This window comes from Moschus berezovskii, chromosome 6, assembly GCF_049115385.1.
Source record: "Moschus berezovskii isolate FMDL1 chromosome 6, NW_MosBer_1.0, whole genome shotgun sequence".
Taxonomy (NCBI): domain Eukaryota; kingdom Metazoa; phylum Chordata; class Mammalia; order Artiodactyla; family Moschidae; genus Moschus; species Moschus berezovskii.
The window spans coordinates 4,373,710-4,399,700 of record NC_142465.1 but is presented as its reverse complement, the minus strand read 5'-3'; the positions used below and the strand labels follow the sequence as shown (position 1 = coordinate 4,399,700).

Below are 25,991 nucleotides of genomic sequence, written 5' to 3'. Positions count from 1 at the left end.
TAATTAGGTACAAGTGGTACGTAATAAAATGTGCTACACTTTTTAAAGTCAAATAATTATAGAAGTTAGTCCACGAAGCAGCATCGTAGAGTGACTTTCCACTCTGTTCATGCAAGTTGCTGCTTGTATCCATTCAAAAGTAAAAACAAATTTATTATACCAGTCTGTAGTTTTATTATTCAATACTTACAGCAGAATTGATTGTAAAGTGGATTAATTAAGATGACATAAATAGCATGCTGAGACTATCCAAAGGTAAAAGGACAGTCTTTTCAACAAAAATATGTTGGGGAAAAATGGATATTCACATGGGAAATAATGAAGTTGAACCCTTACCTTACGCCATATATAAAAATAACTTGAAATGGATCAAAGACCTAAATTTAAGAGCTAAAACTTTAATCACTTAGAGGAAGGCACAAGGCAAATGCCATTGGATTTGCATGACTTTGGGTTTGGCAATGATTTCTTGGATGTAACATCAAAGCCACGGGAGACAAAATAAAAAGTAATAAGTTGGACTTCATCAAAATTAAAAACTTTTGTGCATCCAAAGAAATTATCAACAGAGTGAAAAGGCAACCCATTGAATGGGAGAAATATTTGCAAAACATATATGTGATAAGAAGTTAATATCTTGAATTTGTGAAGATCTTTCTACACTTCAACAATAGAACAACCCAATTAAAAAGTGATCAAAAGATTTTTTTTTTTTTTTTACTGCATGATTCTGTTTATCGAAACTTCCAGAATAAGCAAATCGAAACAGACAGGAAAGAGACTAAGGGGTGTGAGGGGCAGGCTGCTAATGGACGTGGGGTCTCCTTTAGGGGTGATTCCAACACCATGAATGTACGCAATACCCCCGTGTGTGTACTTTCACATGGTCACAATGGTGAATTTCATTGTATGTGAATTTTAGCTTGATCAAAAAAAGTTTTTAGACAAAACACACATTGGGTGCTCCAAGGGTCATGAAGGAAACAGGCAGGAACCAACAGCGCCAGGGCAGGGGCTGAGCAGGTCCGATCCCATCTCAGGAGTGGGGAGCCGGGTGCCCGGAGTCCTGGGGACAAGAGGAGAGGACGGCAGGGAGCAGGGGCCATACTGCCACCAAGTCATCGGATCGTGTACTTGTCCCACTTCTTCTCGGGGTCGTAGGGCTCCCAGCGGCTGGCGGGGAAGATATGCTTATTTTTCTCATACCAGCTCCGCAGCACCACCTTGCCTGCATGCGACTCATCCTTCTCCACGGTGGCGTCACTGAGCAGCCGCACATCATCGTGAACATCAAAATTGAAGAGGGGCCCACTTTTCCCTCGAGCCTTGGTGACGATGAAGTCATAGAAGCTGTGGTGGTGGGGTATGATTAAGTCCTCCTTGATGTACATGAGCTGCTCCACCCCTGCCGATCTGAGTTCACTGAAGTCTTTGCGTAGGATCTCGAGTGCCTTCTGCAGGAATTGCTGCATCGTGTTGCCCTTCTTCATCTTGACTGTGCGCCGGTGCCCAGAGCCATCCCAGTAACTGAAGGTGATCTCAATCTCCTCACTCTTAATCTTCTCCTGCTTGGCTTCCCACTCCTGCCGTAGCTCCTCCCGGAGCCGATTTTCCTCCTCCTCCCGGTCTCGGTCAGGCAAGAAGCTTGTGTCCACATCTGGGTTCTTCCCCATTTTTCTCTTCTTTGTGGTGATCTCTTCCCTTTCCAGCTCCTCCTCGTCCACGGCCACCTCCTCCTCCTCCTCGCCTGCCTCCTCTTCTTCCTCCAGGGTGAAGGACAAGCTGGAGATCTTCCGCTTGGCCTCCTTCTTGCGTTCCTTTTCTCGCAGCTTCTCCAGCTTCAACTGGAGCTCCTTCGACTGCTCCTTCTTGGCGAGTTGCTTCTCCCGCTCCTTCACCAGTGCCTCCTGCTTAGCCTTCATGTCGTTCAGGGTCACAAGACCCACAGTGCTGGACTTGAGCTCTGCCTCCACGGCGTCGTAGTGCGCTGAGAACTTCTTGTCAATGTTGGACTTCATTATGTTCTCCTCAGCAATCCTCTGCTTCATCTGCTCCATCTGCTCGCGCTGCTTTTCCCGCTTCTTCATGAGGTGCATGGCGCGGCCTGCCTCACTGGCGGCACCCTTGTACTGAGCCATGGCGGCAGCGGCGGCGACGAGGGACTCCAAAAGACTTATGTAGACATTTCTGCAAGAAGGATATACAAATGGCCAATAAATACATGAAAAGATGTTCAACTAATCAGTAGGGAAATGCAAATCAAAACTCCAATGAAATGCCATTTTACACACATGACTGTTATTTAAAAAAGCCCCGACCATACAGAAATAAGTGTTGACAAGGCTGTGGAAAAATTAGAACCTTTATGCTTTAGGAGTGGGAATATAAAATGGTACAGTTGCTGTAGAAAACAGTATGCAGTGCCTCAAAAAATTAAACATTTCTGCATTATCTAGAATTCCACTTCTGGGTGTACACCTGAAACCAATGAAAGCAGGGACTGTAACAGACGTCCCTACACCCGTGTTCACAGCAGAATTATTCACAGTAGCCAAAAAGTGGCAGCAACCTAAGAGAGCCCGATGGGCAAAAGGAGAAACAAAATACGACACATGAGGTGGAACATCATTCAGTCTTAAAAAGGAGGGAAATTCTGATACGTGTGCACCACAGCTGAAACTTGAGGACATTATACTAAGTGAAATAAGCTAGTTATGGACGGACAGACTGTATGACTCCACTTATATGAGGCATCTAGAGTAGTTAAATCCATAGAGGTAAACAGTAAAAGGATGATTACCATGAACTGCTGGGGTGAACAGAGGAGTTAGTGTTTATTCAGCTGATGGAGATAAAAAACTGTGAGCCTGGACACTGGTGAAAGTTGTACAATGATGTGGGTGTGCCAGTGCCATGGAACTGCACACTCAGAAATGGCCAAGATGGTGATTTCATGTTATATGTATTTTATCACAAGTAAAAACATAAAAATTGCTGCAAGTACACATTTAGTACCTAGTCTTAAACTGAGGGAAAAGATATTTCCATAAGCAGTACAAGACTTGTCTTTTGCCCACAAGGAGCTCCGAAAGTTCCTGTAAAATTTCCATGTCATAAACGCTAAAGATAATATAGTGACTTCAGGTATGTCACAATCATTTGTTGAGTTCTGTATGCAGGGTGGTATTTGGTTCCCAGGGAACTTTAATCTTGTGGAAGAAGAGAGACAATGAGCAAAATGAGTAAACTATAGTATATTTGGAGGTGATTGGAATGATAAATGGAAGAAAAGAGAGTAGACAGTGCTGCTGGCTGGGGCGGGGGGAAGGTCTAGTTCTAAATAAGATAGCAAGGAAAAGTGTTACTTAGCAGGTGACACTTGAGCAAAGACCTGAAGAGTTGACAAAGAAAGACAGGGAAAATCTGGGGGAAAGACATTTTAAACAAATGTGCTCCAATAGGCCTGGAGGGGAGAAGGAGCCGTGAGAACACTGTGAGTGTGTAGTGAGGAAAGGGAGAGAGGAGACTTTGTCCTGTGAGTGGGGGAGGGATGGATCGTATGGTCTTTGGCTTTTTGTTCTGTATGAGAAAGTGGTATGATCTGATTTCTGTTTTGGTAGGGTCCCTCTGGCTGTCAGATTGAAAATAAACTCTAGGTGGGTATATTGGTTTTCTACTGGTGTTGTAAGCTGCTGCTACTGCTAAGTTGCTTCAGTCGTGTCCGACTCGATGCGACCCCATGGATGGCAGCCCATCAGGTTCCGCGGTCCCTGGGATTTTCCAGGCAAGAGTACTGGAGTGGGTTGCCATTGCCTTCTCTGGTGCTGTAAGAAATGAGCACAAACTTACTAGCTTAAAACAATAGGAACTGATTGTCTTACAGTTCTGTAAGAAGTCCCACTGGGCTAAAATCAAGGTGTCAACAGGACTAAAATGCATTCATTTTGGATTCCCAGGTTGCTCAGCTGGTAAAGAATCTGCCTGCAATGCAGCAGACCCCAGTTCCATTCCTGGGCCGGAAAGATCCCCTGGAGAAGGGATAGGCTACCCATTCCAATTCTTGGGCTTCTCTTATGGCCCAGCTGGTAAAGAATCTTCCTGCAATGTGGGAGAACTGGGTTCAATCCCTGGATTGGGACGATCCCCTGGAGAAGGGAAAGGCTACCCACTCCAATATTCTGGTCTGGAGAATTCCATGGGCTGTATAGGCCATGGGGTCACAGAGTCCTACATGACTGAGCGACTTCACCCTCTCTTTGGGGACTCTGGGGGATAATCTATTTCCTTGCCTTTTCTAGTTACTGGAGGCTGTCTGTATTCCTTGGCTCCTTCCTTCATCTTTAAATCTTTCTCATCTATTTCTTTCACTTATAAGGCCTCTCATATTTACATTGGCTACATCTGGATAATCCAAGATAACCTCTCTATCTGAAAGTCTTTTAACTTAATCACATTGGCAAGTTCCCTTTGTCATTACATGTAACACACTTTTAACATAGTCATAGGTTTTAGGGATTAGGACGTGGACATCTTTGGGGGCGGCATTACCACAGTCTACCCACTGCTCCCTGAAGAATAACATCTAACCTACATTCAAAATGCATTCACCCAATCCCAACATTCCCCAGCATCTCAATGTATTACAGTGGCAAGTGAAGTCCAAGTAATGTAATCTCATCTAACTTCATTAAAGTCCCAGATCTCATAATCTAACCAAATCTGTGAGATGTTCATCTGTAATCCATTCTGAGGCACAATTTCTCTCTATGTATGAAATTGTGAAACTCAAGTAACAATGAGCTGGTGCCAAAATACTGTTGGGAGGCAGACACTGCAGAAGTTACAGAGCTTGTCACTCTGAGAAAAGTTGAAAAAAGAATCACCAGCCCCAAGCAATTTTGAATCCAGGAGCATGGGTGACATTGTGTTTGAAGACCTCAGAACGATCCATGTGGTATCTGGTTCTGCCTTCTAGGTTTGTGGCTCCACCTTTGAAGTTGTCTTTATTTTTTCATGAAGGGTAGCATGCACCTGGAACTGAATCGTTTTCTCAGTCTGTTTTCTGCTTGTGGAAAACTTCCTTTTTTGTCCGGTCTCTGTTTGAACTGGTTCTGCTTGTCCAAATTGGTTCTGTTTGTATAAAATTCTTAAGAATCTTGTGGGTCTTCTCATGTATGTCTTGGAATTTATTCCATGAGGCAGGAGATTCTTCCACAGGTCTTTGCTAGATAATCCCATTTTTATTTCCAGCTTTTGTTGAGCTGGCTGGGGAGGATCTGTGAACTGCATATTTAATTTTTTCAAACTTTTTTCAACTTTTTAACCCTTCTAAGGCACTAGAAGGTGTAATACATATTACACACATACGAATACTTACCTGAGGTATGATTAATATACAATAAAATTTATAAATTTTTTAAATGGTCAATGTATTGAAAAATTATTTAGTTTATTTTAATTGGAGGATAATTACTTCACAATATTGTGATGGTTATAAATAAAATTTATAAATTTTAAGTGAACAGTGTTGTCGCTTTTAGCATGTATATGCATCCTTGTAACTACCGCCTAGATCACACTATAGAACATTTCAACTTCTCTAACCTTCTTTTGTGCCTTTTCAGTCGACTCATTGAGTAGCCTTCCAGAGGTAGTGATTACTCTGATCTCTGTCACCATGGCTGAGGCCGGCCAGTTCTTGAATTTCACATGAATGAACCGCACTGTGTTCTTCTGTGTCTGACTTTGGATTAATGTTTGTGAAATCCATCCCTGTGCCCTTGTGCTATGTGTGTGCATGTTTGTGCACACGCGTGTGCATGCCCCTTTTCACTGCCAAGTATTTCTCCACTGGTTGTATTTGAAAGTGAAGCCAAGAAACATCTCTGATGGATTAGATGTTGGGTGTGAGGGAAGAGGAGAATGAGAATGACTGCAAGGCTTCTGGCCTGAGCACCTAGAAGTTGCTGTTCACAAGATAAGGAAGACTCTGAGGGGAGTGGGTTGGGAGGCAGGCAGTTTAGACTGTCAGGCACTGGGTCTGATGGAGGTGATGAGAAAACATTTGGTTGTATGAGTCTGGAGCTTAGAACTAGTAAATTTCGGCATCCCTGGCCTTTTGATGGTCTTTAAAGCCCTGAAAGTTGAAGTGATTGATGTGTATAAAGATGAAAGAAAGTGGAATGCTGCACTGCTCCTGTTAAGTGTTGAGAGATCAGGACGCTGAGAAGGAGTCAGCCAAGCTGACGGTGAAGGAGGAGTCTGTGACCAAGAGGAAAAATAGCATTGCTGCACCGAAAGCGATGTTGGAGTCCTGTGAGCCACTGTGACAACGCTCAATATTTATTTTGCATTTAATTTAGCATAAAAGTCGGAGAAGGCAATGGCAAGCCACTCCAGTACTCTTGCCTAGAAAATCCAATGGATGGAGGAGCCTGGTGGGCTGCAGTCCGTGGGGTCGCTAAGGGTTGGACACGACTGAGCGACTTCACTTTCACTTTTCACTTTCACACATTGGAGAAGGAAATGGCAACCCACTCCAGTGTTCTTGCCTGGAGAATCCCAGGGACGGGGGAGCCTGGTGGGCTTCCGTCTATGGGGTCACACAGAGTCGGACACGACTGAAGTGACTTAGCAGCAGTAGCAGCATAAAAGTAATTTTAATGTTTATTAAAAAGTTTATGAACAACTGCACTGTTTTTCCAGAAATACAACTAAGGAACTGGTGGCTATCACAAAAGTGATTACCGAATTGTATTGCTAGTAATTTTAAAATGAGTAAGGATCTATTAATCAATATTCTTTTATGATGACTGCTTACATTGGACTTCAGTTTGATGCTTGGACTTTGTTAGTCCCTGAAACTGAGCTTCTCTCATGAAAAAATTGACTGTGGTAAGATTCTCAGGAAACAGATTATAGAACTAGAGACCCAAGAAAAATATCTCATACCCTTACAGCACCAAATAGACGTTTTAAAAAAGTCTTGCAGTTCCACACATGAATGAACAAGCTGTGTGTTTACATATCCCTCAACTTTCTGAGGGAGTAGGCAGTTTTTCTTTAAATCTCACTACAAATTAAGATTTAGCTGGAATAAAATTAAATGATGCACCTGGATAAGCTAAGTCTAGGCTAATTTCCACCCCAATATCCACTGAGTTAGCCAAATGACATCCCAATTGTTCTGAGTTTCTCTCAAGTAGTGATTGTCAACTCTGTTCATATCATGGCTCGCTTCAGTTTTCTAATGAGAATAAATGACTCCTGGAACTAGGCAGCTACCATGAAATTTCTTTCTGATGTGACTGTAAGCAAACTGCAAACACAGAACCTTATATTACTTATGATATGTTTATGGAACTTCTGATGCTAACAATGAGAATACCAGGTATGCTAGTCTGATAGATAAAACTGTAAGTGGGAAGCTATACACCAAGTCGTACTTTCTATCTTAAACATTTTTCAGATTTCCCAAAGCTGTTTAATACAATGGTGCTATGTGACCCTCCTAAAGAAAGGGAATGCCAAAGAATGCTCAAACTACCGAAAATTGCACTCATCTCACATGCTAGTAAAGTCATGCTCAAAATTCTCCAAGCCAGGCTTCAGCAATATGTGAACTGTGAACTCCCAGATGTTCAAGCAGGTTTTAGAAAAGGCAGAGGCACCAGAGATCAAATTGCCAACATCCGCTGGATTATGGAGAAAGCAAGAGAGTTTCAGAAAACCATCTATTTCTGCTTCATTGACTATGCCAAAGCCTTTGACTGTGTGGATCACAATAAACTGTGGAAAATCCTGAAAGAGATGGGAATCCAAGACCACCTGACCTGCCTCTTGAGAAACCTGTATGCAGGTCAGGAAGCAACAGTCAGAACTGTACATGGAACAACAGACTGGTTCCAAATAGGAAAAGGAGTGCGTCAAGGCTGTATATTGTCACCTTGCTTATTTAACTTATATGCAGAGTACATCATGAGGAACGCTGGGCTGGAAGAAGCACAAGCTGGAATCAAGATTGCTGGGAGAAATATCAATAACCTCAGATATGCAGATGACACTACCCTTATGGCAGAAAGTGAAGAGGAACTCAAAAGCCTCTTGATGAAAGTGAAAGAGGAGAGTGAAAAGGTTGGCTTGAAGCTCAACATTCAGAAAACAAAGATCATGGCATCTGGTCCCATCACTTCATGGGAAATAGATGGAAAAACAGTGGAAACAGTGTCAGACTTTATTTTTTTGGGCTCCAAAATCACTGCGGATGCTGATTGCAGCCAGGAAATTAAAGACGCTTACTCCTTGGAAGGAAAGTTATGACCAATCTTGATAATATATTAAAAAGCAGAGATATTACTTTGCCAACAAAGGTCCGTCTAGTCAAGGTTATGGTTTTTCCCATGGTCATGTATGGATGTGAGAGTTGGACTGTGAAGAAAGCTGATCGCCGAAGAATTGATGCTTTTGAACTGTGGTGCTGGAGAAGACTCTTGAGAGTCCCTTGTACTGCAAGGAGATCAACCAGTCCATTCTAAGGGAGATCGATCCTGGGTGTTCATTGGAGGGACTGATGCTGAAGCTGAAACTGCAATACTTTGGCCACCTCATGCGACGAGTTGACTCACTGGAAAAGACTCTGATGCTGGGAAAGGTTGGGGGCAGGAGAAGAAGGGGACGACGGAGAATGAGATGGCTGGATGGCATCACCGACTCTGTGGACATGAGTTTGAGTGAGCTCCGGGAGTTGGTGATGGACAGGGAGGCCTGGCGTGCTGTGATTCATGGGGTCGCGGAGAGTCGGACACGACTGAGCGACTGAACTGAACTGAACTGAACTGATGTGACCCTCATGCCTTCAAACAGGAAATGATATAGAAAATGACTCTCAGCAGATTGACTGATGACTTGTTAATGATGATAATGTAGCCTATTTTAATGGAAGAGCTGTCAGCAGCATTTCAGATATCTGATTGTGTGGTGTTGTGACCTTAGGTACAATTCCTTGTTGGTTTGGTTTAAGTGTCTGACTTACAGTAGTTGATCAATAGATACTTATTGAATTTAACTGGGGAATTAAATCGGGCTGGCCCAGAAATCTCATCATCATTAATTAGCTTCTTTTGCTAGTTTATTTATTAATTAATTCACCTGTTCATTTTTTTTATATTTGACATTTGATATAAGCTAAAGATATAGCTTATATCTGAAGCGATTTAGCAGCAGCAGCAGCAGCAAAGATATAGCATATTTTATAGTAAAACATAGTTGAGTGTGCTATGTCTCATGAGAAAATATAAGGAAATATGATATGATCCTTGATTTCTATAAAGCTTCCCTGGTAGCTCAGTTGGTAAAGAATCTGCCTGCAATGCAGGAGACCCTGGTTCGATTCCTGGGTTGGGAAGATCCTCTGGAGAAGGGATAGGCTACCCACTCCAGTATTCTTGGGCTTCCCTTCTGCCTCAGCTGGTAAAGAATCTGCCTGCAATTGTGGGAGACCTGGGTTCGATCCCTGGGTTGGGAAGATCCCCTGGATAAGGGAATGGCTACCTACTCCAGTATTCTGGCCTGGAGAATTCCATGGACTGTATAGGGGGTCTCAAAGAGTTGGAAATGACTGAGTGACTTTCACTTACACTTTCAGTTTGATTTATAAGGGTTTATAATTTCAAGTGGGAGATAATATAATAATATGGCATATACATATTTCTATTAATGTTCAGTCCTTACTAAATCGAACTTTAAAACATGATTTGGTTAATTTAATTCCATCAGTAGAAAGGCACTTTTGACATTCTCTAGTCTGTCTAGTCAAAGCTATGGTTTTTCCAGTAGTCATGTATGGATGTGAGAGTTGGACCATAAAGAAACCTGAGTGCTAAAGAATTGATGCTTTTGAACTGTGATGTTGGAGAAGACTCTTAAGAGTCCCTTGGACAGCAGCGAGATCCAACCAGTCAATCCTAAAGGAAATCAGTACTTAATATTCATTGGAAGGACTGATGCTGAAGCTGGAACACCAGTACTTTGGCCACCTGATGCGAAGAACTGTCTCATTTGAAAAGACCCTGATGCTGGGAAAGACTGAAGGCAGGAGGAGAAGGGGACGACAGAGGATGAGATGGTTTGATGGCATCACCGACTCAATGGACATGAGTCTGAACAGGCTCTGAGAGTTGGTGATGGACAGGGAAGCCTGGCATGCTGCAGTCCATGGGGTCGCAAGGAGTTGGACATGACTGAGCAACTGAACTGAACTAATTAACATTCTCTTTCTTCTCCTGGATTCTCTTATTTTTTTACTTATGAGAAGATTATACATTGAAATTATGGTCCATTTTTTCCTCCTTATATAGTCTGTTATGTAAATTAGAACTTGGTTTTGTGAAGAGCTGAGTTTGAATCATAGAGGATAAACAAAGATGATATTAAAAAATTTTCAATAATCTGGAACTCATGATCACCAGCCTTTTCTGAGCCCTTATGCTAGACACATATAACTTACTAACTGCTAGATCAATGGAGAAGCCCATGGATCCTGGGGAGAAGGTGGAGAATCGGGGTGGGAGGTGATTTGTAGTACTTGGAGTGCTTAGGCAGTAAATCTATATGGAATTGTCTCAACATTTAAATACCTGATAAGAATATGCCATTGTATGCCTACTGAATATTAGTCCTGTGTATGAATTTGACTTTTCTCATCTGTAATATAAGTAAAAAATATACATTCATACAGATTCTGCTGGCATCATAGAGTTTTTATGAGATTCAAATAAAATGTATGTGAGATAATAATAGCATTAGGTCAAGTGTCATTGTAAATGCTGTCATCACAAAAACATACAATTTTCACAAACATTTTATGAGATAAATTTATTAATCTCATTACAACAACCCTACGAGCAGGCTTGTATATAATATACATTTTACAGAAGGAGAAAGTGAATTTAGTGAGAGATTAAGAAACTTGCTTAAAATCACATAGTTAGTTCATATAGTATTCAAATACTGATCTTCCTCAAAAATGTGAATATTAAAACTTAATAATATATAATAGTACATTGTATATACTATTAAATAATTGCACTATTTAATACTATTAAATAGTTCCACTAGTTACACACTGTATGTACAGTGATGCAGAACTTGTGTCTATAGTTCAAACCATAAAGTATTTCAGCCTTTTTGCAGATGACTGCTGACATTGTTTCTCTATCCCCTGATCACAGTTTGGCAAAGAGAAATGAGAAAACCCTGGAGGTAAAAGCACAATTAAAACTATTTTAAGTTGGATAATGTGCTCAAACTTTTAGTTGAGTTTGGAGCTTACTGTTATATTGGCAAGAAATTCTATCTCCCAAAATAAAGTTTCTGATTTCTTTAGTAATAAACATACCATTAGACACTGTATTGCCTAAGTGGCAGATCTGGTAAGAATGTTCAAGCATCATACTTAACAGAGAAATCTTAGAAGCCTTCCCTTTAAGGTTAGTAACAAACAAGGATGCCTGCTATGACCCTTTCTGTTATGTCTTGGGAAATGAAGCTGAGAAGTAAGAGAAATAAGGGATAAGATGATAAGGGAAGAAACTAAACTGTCGGTGTGTGTAGATGAATTGATTATTTACATAGAAAACCCAAGAGAATCAACAGACAAGCTATTAATGCTATAAAGAGAGTTTGGCATGGTTGCTTGAGCACAAATCAGTAAGTAAAAGCCAATAGAATCTGTTTACACCAACAGTCAGTTAGAAAATGTAGTAGGCCATAATATGATATTTACAACAGTCAAAAGGAAATAAACAAAATGTCTAGGAACTGACTGAAAATGCAAGTTATTATGGATAATATTTTAAAACTTTAAAGGACACAAAAGTAGATCTGAGTAGGAAAAAACTTAGATAATGTTGCTTGTCAGTTGTACCTCAGTAAAACAAAGATGAAAACAAGAAACACATAAAAATTAAAAAAAACCCATCAGCAGTGATGTTCAGTTGCTCAGTCGTGTCCGATTCTTTGTGACCCCATGGCCTATAGCCTACCAGGCTCCTCTGTCAATGGGATTTTCCAGGCAAGAATACTGGAGTGGGTTGGCATTTCCTCTTCCAGGGGATCTTCCTGACCTAGGGAAGGAACCCTCATCTCCTGCATCTCCTACATTGCAGGCATTTCTTTAGCGCTGAGCCACCGTGCAAGCCCCAGCAGTGATTTGGGTACATGCAAATCTACACATAGCTAAACCGATTCTTAGAAAGAAGAACAATGTGGGGAATATCTTGCCAGATGTTAATATATGTTATTAAGCTTCATGGGCTCTCAAAGAGTCAGACACAACTTAGCAACAGTAATAACAAGCTATAGTAATTCAGCGTGATACTGATTCTGTGTGTGTGTGTGTGTGTGTGTGTGTTCAGTTGCTTCAGTCGTGTCTGACTCTTTGCGATCCCATGGACTGTAGCCTGCTAGGCTCTTCTGTCCATGGGATTCTCCAGGCAAGAATACTGGAGTTGGTTGCTGTTTCGTCCTCCAGATACTGGTTTTAGAAATGCCAAATAGACAAGGAATAGGAGACAATCTAAGACAAATCCATGTGTGTATGGGGACTTGTTGAATTGTTGGTAGATCACTGAGGAAATGGTAAACAGAATTTTGAAAACTGACAAAATATTTGGAGAAAAATAGCCCCCAAACTCATTCTATGGCATAATGCAAAAATAATCTCTCGTTGAAATAAAGATCTAAAGGCAAAAGGCAAAACTATAAAACTATTATAAAATGATGTTGGAGAACGTCTTCATTAAAACAGCAGGGAAGAATTCCTTAAATGAGGTGAAAAAAAAGCACAGACCATAAAAAATTGTTATAATAATAGACGACACGAAAATTAATGATTTCCTGTTTCATGTAAGACACTATCAGTAGAATAGAAGAAGAGGTTTGGGATGAACAATCAATAAAGGATTAAAACATAATATAAAGTGACAATTCACAGAAGGGGAAAGCTAAAATATCTATAAAGCATATGAAAAGAAATCAACTTGGATAACTGCACATTAAAACTTTACCCATGAGAATGGCAATGATTAAAGGGTTAGATAATGTCAAGTACTGCCAAGGCTGTAGGAAGCAATAACCCTTCATCACTGCTGGGTGAGGTATAGCCTGGTGCAGCCATTCTAAAGATTAAGGGACATAAGGATTTAGGAACACTGCATGTGTACAAACTCACTGCCATAACAATTCTGTGGCTGGATATATCCCTCAGAGGCAGTCTTGCACAGAGGAACAAGGAGACATGAATGAGAGTAATCTTTTCAGTACTGTTTGTGATAGAATTTTCTAAACTTACTGAATACTGACTTCTTTTACTCTTAGAACATCTAATTGGATTGGAATTCTGTATCAAATACAGGGAAATAGTCATTTTAGTGTATTTCTTAAATTTAAAATGATGCCCAATTAGAATGGGGCTTTCCTGGTAACTCAGATGGTCAAGAATTTGCTTGCAGTGCAGGGTTAAGTGCCTGGGTTGGGACGATCCCCTGGAGAAGGAAATGGCAACGTTAATGAGCATAGGTATCTTTCTACATCACTATCAAACAAGATTGGTTTTTTTGGCATAAAATGATCTATTTATTTCAAAGTAGTATTATACTCAATAAAAAAGCTCAAGACTTGTGCTGCAATTCAGTTCAGTTCAGTTCAGTCGCTCAACTGTGTCTGACTCTTTGCGACCCCATGGACTGCAGCACGCCAGGCCTCCCTGTCCATCACCAACTCCTGGAGTTTACTCAGACTCATGTCCATTGAGTCGGTGATGCCATCCAACCATCTCATCCTATGTCGACCCCTTCTCCTCCCACTTTCAATCTGTGCCAGCATCAGGGTCCTTTCAAAAGGGTCAGTTCTTCGCATCAGGTGGCCAAAGTATTGCAGTTTCAGCTTCAGCATCAGTCCTTCCAATGAATATTCAGGACTGATCTCCTTTAGGATGGACTGGTTGGATCTCCTTGCAGTCCAAGGGACTCTCAAAAGTCTTCTCCAATACCACAGTTTAAAAGCTGAGTGCCAAAGAATCGATGCTTTTGAACTGTGGTGCTGCAATTAAACCATACCAAATGTAATTCGTCATAGTTTGAGAGTTTGCTAAACTCTTAAGTATAGTATTAATGACACAATTTGCCATCCCTCTGATTATATAAGGTGAAGAGTGATTACATAAGTGATTATATAAGCACTCAGGAAGTGCTTACTAATGAATGCTTTAGAAAGACGCTAGCTAGTTGAAAATTTCTTTAAATAGAGATGGAGTATTTGTGGAATCATGTTTAAATATGTCCTTTAACATCGTGTTAAACAGACTCTTAATATACATAATACAAATTAAGATTATGAACCAAATGGATATTGCTAGTATCCCTGGAAAATGAAATTGTTAGTATTTTTTTTCTTTATACCTTTCTGTATCAAGTAAATCTTTTATAACTAGTATTTACTGAGTTTTAATCAGAAACACAATAAAACTTTTCTCCTTTTTAAAATAAATTATTAATTTATCTATTAATGTAAAGACTGAAAAAGTAACTATTTTCATCCTCCATGTAAGTTGAAGAATGCATTACACTTTTAATTCCATCTCTCATCTCCTCCCACTTTTGAGTTTTTAATCAAGAGAACGTGGGATTTTTAGATTCAGAATAGTATTACTAATTTTTTAGCATCTTGTATCATATCTTTCAAAACTTTTAAAAATATATTTGAACATTTTATGACAATATTAACAGCAGTTAGGTAATACATTGTGTTTCACTCCTTGTTTCGGGATCTAATGCTCTGTGACCAACCACTTTGAAAGTTAGTGTCTTAAACGTCACCTATTTGTTACCATCCCATGGTTTCCCAGGTTGATGTGGCTCATCTGGGTGGTTCTCACTGGGGCCCCTTATGTGTTTGCAGCCAGAGGCTGGAGGTTGAAGTCGTGTGAAGGCTCAGTGGGGCTCGGTGTCTGAGGTGATGCATGCGCCTCCATGTAGCCCCTCTCTCTGGTGAAACTCCTGATCCTTCCTACAGGGAGCTCAGGGCTCCAAGAGGAAAGAAGTAGAAGTGGCCATATCAGTTAAGGGCTTTGCGTGGAACTAGCATAATGTCAAGTTTGTAGTTTCTATTGGCCACAATAATCACAGGTCTAACTCAGATACATGATTGTGCAGAAATAGATTCTACCTCATCACCTGAGAACAGCCTCAAGGCCACATTACTGAAGAGTTTGTGGGAAGGGAAGTAATGTTGCAACCGTCTTTCAAAACATCATAGTTGTTCATTGAGTTATTTGTTTTGCTTTTTTCATCCTTAAAATACTTTGATTCAAGTCTCAGTTGGTTGGAATGCTTCATATTGTAAGTATTTCACAGAAGTGATATACTTACTGAATCTTTATAAAACCTTTTTGCCCTTAGATGTGAATGACAATTTGAGTGAATTCAGAATCCATGGATCACAGCCTTTATCTTTAGAAGCATCGAAAGCTTGCAGTGTTGTAGCGACGTCTGTTTCTAAACATTTTTTTCTTTGTGCATTTTCTCTTTTTTCCCTACCTCCCATGCCCTATCTGGTCTGGGTATGTATAGTTTCCTTTTTCCTAAAGACCTCAAATTCATCGATTTTATCAGTAAAGGTCTAGATTTGTTTCTTTCTACATGAATTTGACCTGGTGTTTATTAATCCATTTGGACTATTGAAACAAACCTCCTGAGAAAAACTTGTTCCATAATTTCTAAGGATGTTTATTGTATCTTTATATGTTCTATTTCTACACAGAATTCCTATTACAAGCAAATTGTATCTTGTGGACTTGCTCTCTATATCTGCTGTTTTTGCATCTTAAAGAACAAAATCACAGATTCAATTTTCTATATTAACTTCCTATGAAATTTGATACCTTTGTGGTGATAATGATTTTGAATGAAACTATATTTACATACTTTAGATTATTCCTCTTTTATAGATATACTGTATTTTCAACTCTTGCTTGGAATACAGGTAAGACATTTGTAATGCTGTCTCTCATTTATTTCAGAAGGTCTGTTTAAAGAAAAATATTTATCTAGTGCTTCAGATCCCTAGCCCTCTTTAAAACTACTAAATAATGTCTTAAGTTGAGTGATCTTTCTCTTCTTTGCAAATTCCTACACTGGAGATGCAGGAGTTGATGTTTCCCTATCATTTGAAGTTACGAAGTTTGTAGATTATATGGATTATCATTCAGATCTTTCAGATGCTAACAAAAGAATGAAACACTTGTTTGTTGTCCTTGCTAATCCAGAGGCTGGTCAGCAGACTCAAGGAGGTGTGGCTCCTTCTCCCTTTCAGGTTCAAAATGAATGCCACTTCTTCAGAGAGGCCATTGTTGACCCTTTTATCAAAAATGATCTATCCCAATTTTTCTCTCTCTCTTAAAGTTTGGCAAACTACAGTTCACAGGTTAACTCTAGCACATTGCTTGTTTTTGTAAATAAAAGTTTATTGGAACACAGACATAGCTATACATGTGTATATTGCCTGTAGCTTCTTTTGTGATGAGATAGCATATTTGAGTCATTGCAATAGGGGCCACATGGCCTGCAAACCCTAAAATATTTACTATATAACCGTCAACAGAAAACCGTCAATAGACTCCTGCTCTATCTCATCGTCCTATTTGTTTCCTTTATGCTGTGTATGACACTTGTAATTACTTTATGTATTTCTTTGGTTGTTTGTTATCCAGCCCTGCAAGGATAAAAGCTAGTGAGGCCAGTCTACCTTGTCTATCTGTCTCTGTACCTTCCATACTGGTAAGTGTTTGGAATGTGATAGAAACTAAATATTTGCTGAAAAATAGATTTTTTTAAATGTGGGAGCTTCTCTGATGGCTCAGACAATAAAGAATCTGCCCACAATGCAGAAGACCTCATTTCGATCCCTGGGTTGGGAAAATTCCCTGGAGAAGGGCCTGGCAACTCAGTCCAGTCTTCTTGCCTGGAGAATCCCCATGAACTGAGGAGTTCATGGGATCGCAAAGAGTCAGACATGACTGAACAACTAAGCATACTGTTCTACTCATTTCACTAGGAATTTGGGAGCAGGATCAGGGGAGTTAAGGATATCTTGGCTCAGTTAACATTAAGTTGGAAGTAGGTAATGGGAATACTTAGGGTATGAAAAAAAGAAGATTCAGAAAGGAAAGTTTCTAAAGGTAGAAGAGCCTGAAAGCTATGAAGAAACCAGTAGGATTTCAATGGCAGATATATATATATATATATATATATATTTTGTATATACAAACGCTATATAGAGATAGAATTTTAAAGTCTTAAAAATTGCCCTCTGGATTACAAAGAGCCAATTATGACACAGTCAAAGGTTGTTTTGGTGCAGTGGCTGGGAGCTGTGTTAATTTGCTAGGGCTGCCATAACAAAGTGCCCCAAATTCAATGGCTTAAAATAACAGAACTTTATTGTCTCACTGTAAAAAATAAATCAGAAGTCTAGACGTTACAGGTCTGAAATCAGAGTGAGAGCAGGGCCCTGTAGACTGCTGGGGAGGATCTCTCCTCCCTTCTTCCTAGCCATGGGTGGTGGCCAGCAATCCTTGGTGCTCGCTGGCTTGTTGCTACACCCCTTCTTCTATCCTCACTTAGTGTTTTTTAGGTATTCTTCAGTGTTGCTATGTTTCCATATGGCCTTCTTATAACAGTTACTGGATTTATGCTGTGCTACGCTTAGTCGTCCCTTGTACTGCAAGGAGATCCAACCAGTCCATTCTAAGGGAGATCGATCCTGGGTGTTCATTGGAAGGACTGATGCTAAAGCTGAAACTCCAATACTTTGGCCACCTCATGCGACGAGTTGACTCACTGGAAAAGACTCTGATGCTGGGAAAGGTTGGGGGCGGGAGGAGAAGGGGACGACTGAGAATGAGATGGCTGGATGGCATCACCGACTCTGTGGACATGAGTTTGAGTGTACTCCGAGAGTTGGTGATGGACAGGGAGGCCTGGCGTGCTGTGATTCATGGGGTCGCGGAGAGTCAGACACGACTGAGTGACTGAACTGAACTGATGCTTAGTCGTGTCTGACTCTTTGTGACCCCATGGACTATAGCCCACCAGGCTCTTCTGTCCACAGGGATTCTCCAGGCAAGAATATTGGAGTGGGTTGCTGTGCCCTCCTCCAGGGGATCCTCCCAATCCAGGGATCGAACCCAGGTCACCTGCATTACTGGCAGATTCCTTACTGCCTGAGGCACCAGGGTATTTAGGACCCACCCTAATCCAGTATGACCTCCTCTTAACTTCATCTGCAAAATCCCTATTTCCAAGTGAGGCCTCATTTACAGGTACTAGGGGTTAGGATTTCAACATATGTTTGGGGGGCACAGCACAGGGCTGAGAAGTGAATGCTGCAAGTGAAGACAATGAGTAAAGTCTTCAAAAATCTTGGTAGAGATGAGGAGGAAAATAAAGCAATAGAGAGAGACACAAGGTTTAGGAATATGTTTGAAGGGTTAAAGGAAAGATTCACTAGAGGGAAAATTAGAAGTTATAGGAGAGAGAAAATGTGAACATAATGAATATGAGAAGACAGGAGAGGACTGTGGTTGACACTGTTTCTTCTCCCTCAATATCCATTCTTCCACTGTCTGCTTCCCTTGATTTTTAGCTGTGTTCATGTAATTGTTCATATTAAGAATACATTTCTTGGATTCTTTTGTAGCTATGTGGGCCTTGTGGTTACGTTCTGGCCAATGAGAGAGAAGTTGATGCTTTGTGTATTGGCTGGAATGCATGCACATTGGCTGGAGTTCAGTAGTTATCTTGGACCATGACGTGGAAGCTGTATTTTGAGAATGGACACATATGTCAAAAGGAGCCATATTTCTGATGATTGCACACTGATTGAAACCACCCACCCTGGCCAGGCACCACAGTAACCATTTGCATAAGCTGTTTTATGACAGGAGGTCCTGGTAAGGAACAGGGAACTAATAAGCCTCCACCAACCAGAAGAGTTTGTGAAAGGTCAAAAGGAGACACCACATGTCTGACCACCTCCCAGAATCCTTCTCTCTGGCATCCATCTTGTCTGAACAAGGCGTGCACCACCAGGAAGGACTCTGAGTCAGAATGATTGCCAGAGACAACCTGGAAACTAACCCCATCACCATAAAACCCAAGACTGTGAGCCACGCAGCAGAACAGTTCTCCTGGGTTCCCTTACCCTACTGTTCTCCACCCGGGTGCCCTTTCCCAATAAAATCTCTTGCTTTGTCAGCACATGTGTCTCCTCGGACAATTCATTTCCGAGTGTTAGACAAGAGCCCAGTTTCAGGCCCTGGAAGAGGGGTTCCCCTTCCTGCAACAATTGGAGAGCTGTTAAATTAGTCCGATTTGCTTATGTAAGGTCTTAGCTTTTACAGAAGAGAAATGCATTTTGTGTATTTCCCTTGTGGTTGAACATAATTGTGACTGAACATAGATAGATCTAGGGTATGGTGTGAAGATTCAGCTCAGTTCAGGCAGAAAACTAGCTAACTCACTGAAATAGGAGGGAAGAATGGAAAAATGGTTGTGAGTAAAAATTCACCGGTAAGTAGATGGTAGGAAGTTTAGGAGTTCCTATCTTAAGGTATCTGTAAGTTAAATTAGTTGTTAAGAACAACGGAGGACAGGTTTTAGCAGAGATCTGAGGTTTGACGTAGATAGTGGAGGTTTAACAGAAAGCTGCAAGGCATGAGAGAGAGCTAATAAATGAGGGTTTGGGAGTGGTACTGAGATTAGAGATGCCGTGATTGTAATAGTCAAATGAGTTTCTGTTCTGTGGGATGGGAGGTTTGTAGTAAAGGATCAGTGACTAGACTTATGCTTTATGGGAATAAATACGGAACCAGGGAACTTTACAGCAACATTTCAGTTCAGTTCAGTTGCTCAGTTGTGTCCAACTCTTTGTGACCCCATGAATCACAGCACGCCAGGCCTCCCTGTCCATCACCAACTCCTGGAGTTCACTCAAACTCATGTCCATTGAGTCGGTGATGCCATCCAGCCATCTCATTCTCTGTTGTCCCCTTCTCCTCCCACCCCCAATCCCTCCCAGCATCTGAGTCTTTCCCAGTGAGTCAACTCGTCGCATGAGGTGGCCAAAGTATTGGAGTTTCAGCTTTAGCATCAGTCCTTCCAATGAACACCCAGGATTGATCTCCTTTAGAATGGACTGGTTGGATCTCCTTGCAGCCCAAGGGACTCCCAAGAGTCTTCTCCAACACCACAGTTCAAAAGCATCAATTCTTCGGTGATCAGCTTTCCTCACAGTCCAACTCTCACATCCATACATGACCACGGGAAAAACCATAGCCTTGACTAGACGAACCTTTGTTGGCAAAGTAATGTCTCTGCTTTTTAATATGCTATCTAGGTTGGTCATAACTTTCCTTCCAAGGAGTAAGCGTCTTTTAATTTCCTGGCTGCAATCACCATCTGCAGTGATTTTGGAGCCCCCCAATATAAAGTCTGACACTGTTTCCACTGTTTCCCCATCTATTTCCCATGAAGTGATGGGACCAGATGCCATGATTTTTGTTTTCTGAATGTTGAGCTTCAAGCCAACCTTTTCACTCTCCTCTTTCACTTTCATCAAGAGGCTGTTTAGTTCCTCTTCACTTTCTGCCATAAGGGTGGTGTCATCTGCATATCTGAGGTTATTGATATTTCTCCCGGCAATCTTGATTCCAGCTTGTGCTTCTTCCAGCCCAGCGTTCCTCATGATGTACTCTGCATATAAGTTAAATAAGCAGGGTGACAATACACAACCTTGACGTACTCCTTTTCCTATTTGGAACCAGTCTGTTGTTCCATGTCCAGTTCTAACTGTTGCTTCCTGACCTGCATACAGGTTTCTCAAGAGGCAGGTCAGGTGGTCTGGTATTCCCATCTCTTTCAGAATTTTCCACAGTTTATTGTGATCCACACAGTCAAAGGCTTTGGCATAGTCAATGAAGCAGAAATAGATGTTTTTCTGGAACTCTCTTGCTTTTTCCATGATCCAGCGGATGTTGGCAATTTGATCTCTGGTGCTTCTGCCTTTTCTAAAACCTGCTTGAACATCTGGAAGTTCACAGTTCACATATTGCTGAAGCCTGGCTTGGAGAATTTTGAGCATGACTTTACTAGCGTGTGAGATGAGTGCAATTGTGCGGTAGTTTGAGCATTCTTTGGCATTGCCTTTCTTTGGGATTGGAATGAAGGCTGACCTTTTCCAGTCCTGTAGCCATTGCTGAGTTTTCCAAATCTGCTGGCATATTGAGTGCAGCACTTTCACAGCATCATCTTTCAGGATTTGAAATAGCTCAATTGGAATTCCATCACCTCCACTAGCTTTTGCTATCATCTATCCAACCTTTCCTATATGATAGGTGGTCTACATGAACATGCCAAAATGTAACAATTCAGACTTCACTCCAACTGTAAAAGGGACTAACTTGGAAGATTTGGCCCTTGAAAGTTCCTGAACACACTGGCAGTGTGTGTGGGGAAGTGGGTAGATACCACTTCTCAACATCACAGGTTGTACCATTATTATTTAGGACAAAGGGAAATAATAGGGCAGGTAACTTACTGCTGCTCCATGCTTTATTCTATTCAGAGTTATTAGGACTTTTTGTGCAAATAACACAATATAGTGAGAAAGTATAGCAAGTTGTACGTCAAAAATTTTTTGAATATAAAGAAATCTTTATCAGACTAATATTTTGTTTTGGTTTTATCACTGTGGTAAAAAAGTATTATCATTTAGAGACAAAAGGAAACATCTGAGCAAATAGTAATAAATGACAATGAAATCTGTGTTACAGATTTCATATTTGGCAGTTTTCAAGATATACTTTGAATATATGTTATCTCATTTAATCTATAAACATCACTGAAGGTAGGTTTTATTATGAATACTGAACTTACAGATAATGACATTGAGGTTCAGAGGTTAATGATTTTTCCAGGATATGTAACTAGCAAATACTAGAATCCAGTTTTTCCTCCAAGGTCTAATGGGTGCGTTTCACCATGTTCATCCTCAGTGTAATGATTACTCACAATAAGCAATTAGTCTGGGCAGCTCCACCATGAAGTGGAGGCAAGGTTTTCATTTTCCATGAAGGTTCTCCAAGTCTGAGGACTTTTCCAATTATCATTTAAAACTTCAATTTGTGGTTTGTGGTTGTTAGTTCAAGGCAACATATCAACCTAAAATGGAACCTCTCTCTTGAATTTGCTCTATTTTCTAAAGCCTATAAATCTTAAACTCTTGAAGATTGTACTTTGAGGGCCTGTTGAATGAATAAAATATATCACATTCATGTTGGCCTCTAGAGGTCACAAATGCAACAGAATCTCATTTCCTTTTCTTCTCTTTAGAAGTGTTTTTGACAGCCCACAAACCACAATGGTTTTGATGCATGTGTGTGGTCATTGTAATTCTTGTGATTCTAATGATTGCATTACAAGAATAAGTTTGCTTACAAATGTGTCCAGAACCTTACTTTTAAAACAAACATTCTCTGGTTATTAATAGCCTTGGAGAACAGGAAAAAGTGATAGAAAGAGATTTCTTTTGGAATCTGCAAACTTTTTTAAAAATGAAGGAGGAGAGGATATATTCTGAAGAAGACCAGTTGGAATTCTCTGCTATCAGTTTTGTGTACCAATGTTGAATAAAAAGCACTTATTTTATAGACATGTGCAATAGGAATATTTGAAAAATACTTCATGGATTTGTGTATAAAAATAAATGGAAAAGTGTGGTTAGTGTGTTATTTACATAAAGTAGTTAAAAGTTGTAATTTAAATTGGTTAAAATATTATGAAAACATTTTATGAAGTCATAAGTTTGGTGGTCAGTAGAGCTTTGAAGTTTTAAATATTTTAATTTTATAGTGCTTTCCTAATAAAAATCTCTACCACTTATTGGTCATTTATGACCCATAAGGCATCATACTAAACACCTTTAAACATATTATTTCATTTATTTTCGCAACAACCCTATGTAGGCCTTTTGCTAAATTAAAAAACTAATGCTTTTTATTTACTTGTTTTTTTAAGGAAAGGTTTTCAACTCTTTTCCATTACATTTTAATTAGGAGAAAGTAAGCATAGGTATTTCAAATTTTAAGTGATTATTTTAAATGAAAATATCTGTCAGTCAAGTACATAGATTCGCATTGAGAGAGAATTTTAAAAAATTCCAAGTCAATTTAGTCAGTTAATAAGACACATGATTATTATTGCTATATCACTACCCTAGTTTTTATGCTTGATGCTCCCTAGAGATTACTTCATAAAGCCATCTTCAGTGTTTTGCACGTTATGAATTGCAATAAAGAACAGTAAGCACTTAGTAGTAATACCAACCAGAAACCAATGCTGAAAATCATTCAGTATGCTGTTTCTACAGAAGAACCGTTAAGATGCAGTGAAATGAACAGGTATCAAAGGGCACTTGTCTTCTCTCTCTGAGCTTGCACTTCACAGTGTGGAAGGACCATGTCTGGGCTGTGAAGTTAAACTGAGCTGACTCCTTTATCTCAGGTAGGTTATTTACACTCTGTGAAAGGTGATAGCTATTCCCTCTCAGCACAAAGCTGCCAGCACAGTAACTGCGCAGACTTCATCACCCTTCTTCTTACCTTCTCTGACAGGCTTCAGGGTGGAAGGAAGGAAGGCAGCTGTGAGGTGGAGTCTTCCCTGCTCTTCCATCGCTACTGCCTTCCCAGTGGAGGAGATCTATTAACTCTCAGCAGTCACTCTTTTGTAATGAGACGATTGGAAAAGCAAAGGGATCACGGTGACTACTGGCTGGCATCTGGCTTAGTTGGCAAGGACAGTTTGAATGAACATACGGTGTGAAGAAGCAGTCTAGTATCTTATGCCCCAGGGGTCTCAGAACAAATCTTCAAATAATGAAAGACAATAAAAAGTGGACTAACAATAGAGCAGAAGAGATGTGAGACCAGGTTCCAAAGCTAGACCGCCTAGGTTTTTGTTATTTATTTATTTGGCGGTGCGGGATCTTAGTTGTGGTATGCAGGGTCTGGGCCCCCTGCATTGGGAGCACAGTCTTAGCCACTGGACCACCAGGGAAGTCCCAGATGACCTGGGTTTACATTCTCCCTCTGCCCTTGCCAGTTGTGGAACCCTTTGTAAATTGCTTAGCCTTTCTGTGCCTCAGTTTCTTCATCTTTAACATGGTGATTATTAGAGTCCTTTCCTCATGGGTTGTTGTCAAGTTTCCAGGAGTTAATATATGTTGAGAGTTAGAACAGTATCCCACACTGTTAAGTATTACATGACTCTGTATTGCTGTTATGAATGATTACAAAATAAACCAGTACAAATGTGAGGCCTAAGTTAAGAAAAGTTTAAATTACACTCATTAAAAAATGTCATTAATATAGGCTACTTCCTTTCCCACCTTGAATTTTGATCCTGGTATTTATAGGTTTGAAAAACTGAAAACAATGCACAGTGATCAGAGTGTAAAGTTCAGGAGACAAAATAGAGCGGAACCAGTGCACTTAACAGTTTTCACACCAAACCTAAAATGAATACAGGTTTGCCTTAAATTGGCACCTTTTTTTTGTTTGGTTTTAACGAATTAGGTGGTCCCTCCCTAAAACACTATATAGTTTCTTATTTCAAGATATCAGATGAAGTGTCAAAGTTTGAATGAAGACTAGGCCAGATGATTTTGTTATTAAAAAATAGACTTGATTTGCAAAATGCAAGAGCCTCTGAAAAAGGACTGAAAGAAAAAAGTGAAAGTGAGGTCGCTCAGTCGTGTCCGACTCTTTGCGACCCCGTGGACTGTAGCCCACCAGGATCCTCTGTCCATGGGATTCTCCAGGCAAGAATACTGGAGTGGGTTGCCATTTCCTTCTCCAGGGGATCTTCCAGACCCAGGAATCGAACCCAGGTCTCCCACATTGCAGACAGACGCTTTAACCTGAGCCACCAGGGAAGCCCGAAAAAGAGGACTAAATCTTGCCAAATCTAATACTATAAAGTCACAATGATGTTATCTACCTTTGTTGGGCTTTTCTTTTTCCCTTTTCTTTCTTTTCTTCCCCTGCACACTTATTTAGGTGAGGGAAATGGCAACCCCCTCCAGTATTCTTGCTTGGAGAATCCCATGGACAGAGGAGCCTGGCATGCCATGGTCCATAGGGTGGTAGAGAGTTGGACACAACTGAAGCGACTAAGCACGCAAGCACACTAATTTAAGAGAGCAACTTGAAAAACAGAGTAAGGCTTCCGTCGGCTAACCCCGGGTCTACCTGAGACGGCGTTTGCAGGGGAGGACTTCTCTGTTTCTGAGACCCTGGCATTGCGACTAACTAATGAGGCTAGGTGAAAGAGGAGAGTAGCAGTAGCAGTTTAAATTCATGCAGGGTGAGGCGGCCAGTAGCCCTAAGAAGGAGGTCTCCTCTGCCGTTAGCTTTACCAGCAGGACTGGCAACCCAGGTCTGATGCCTGGATTCCCTCGTTCTTAAGTGACCCTCCTGATGCTGAAGCTGACGCTCTAATACTTTTGGCCATCTTATGCGACGAGCCAACTCATTGGAAAAGACCCCAATGCTGGGAAATATTGAAGGCAGGAGGAGAAGGGGAGGGCAGAGGATGAGACGGTTGGATGGCATCACCGACTCAATGGACATGAGTTTGAGCAAGTCCCAGGAGAAGGTAAAGGACAAGGAAGCCTGGCGTGCTGTAGTCCATGGGGTGGCAAGGAGTGCGACACGACCGAACAAGTGACCCTTTACCCCTGAGCTCAGCGCCTGAAAGCTTCCTCCACCGCTGCCTCCATTTCCATTATCGCCGACGGCCCCTACCTGCTCTCTTTAAACTCTGCGCAGGCGAAGGCGGTCTGGTCTTCGCAGCTGAAAGAGTTCTCGCTCGGACCGCAGA

The 25,991-nt window shown here is 40.8% G+C and overlaps 1 pseudogene across 1 annotated transcript; it reads right to left on the bottom strand.

The window, feature by feature from the left end:
• Window positions 1-200: 200 nt before the first annotated feature.
• Window positions 201-25,991, bottom strand: LOC129535788 (protein FAM50A pseudogene; annotated as a pseudogene). Its single transcript, XR_016037542.1, has 2 exons — window positions 25,916-25,991; window positions 201-2,187 (listed from the first exon to the last, which is right to left on the bottom strand). The product of XR_016037542.1 is annotated as a protein FAM50A pseudogene (transcript).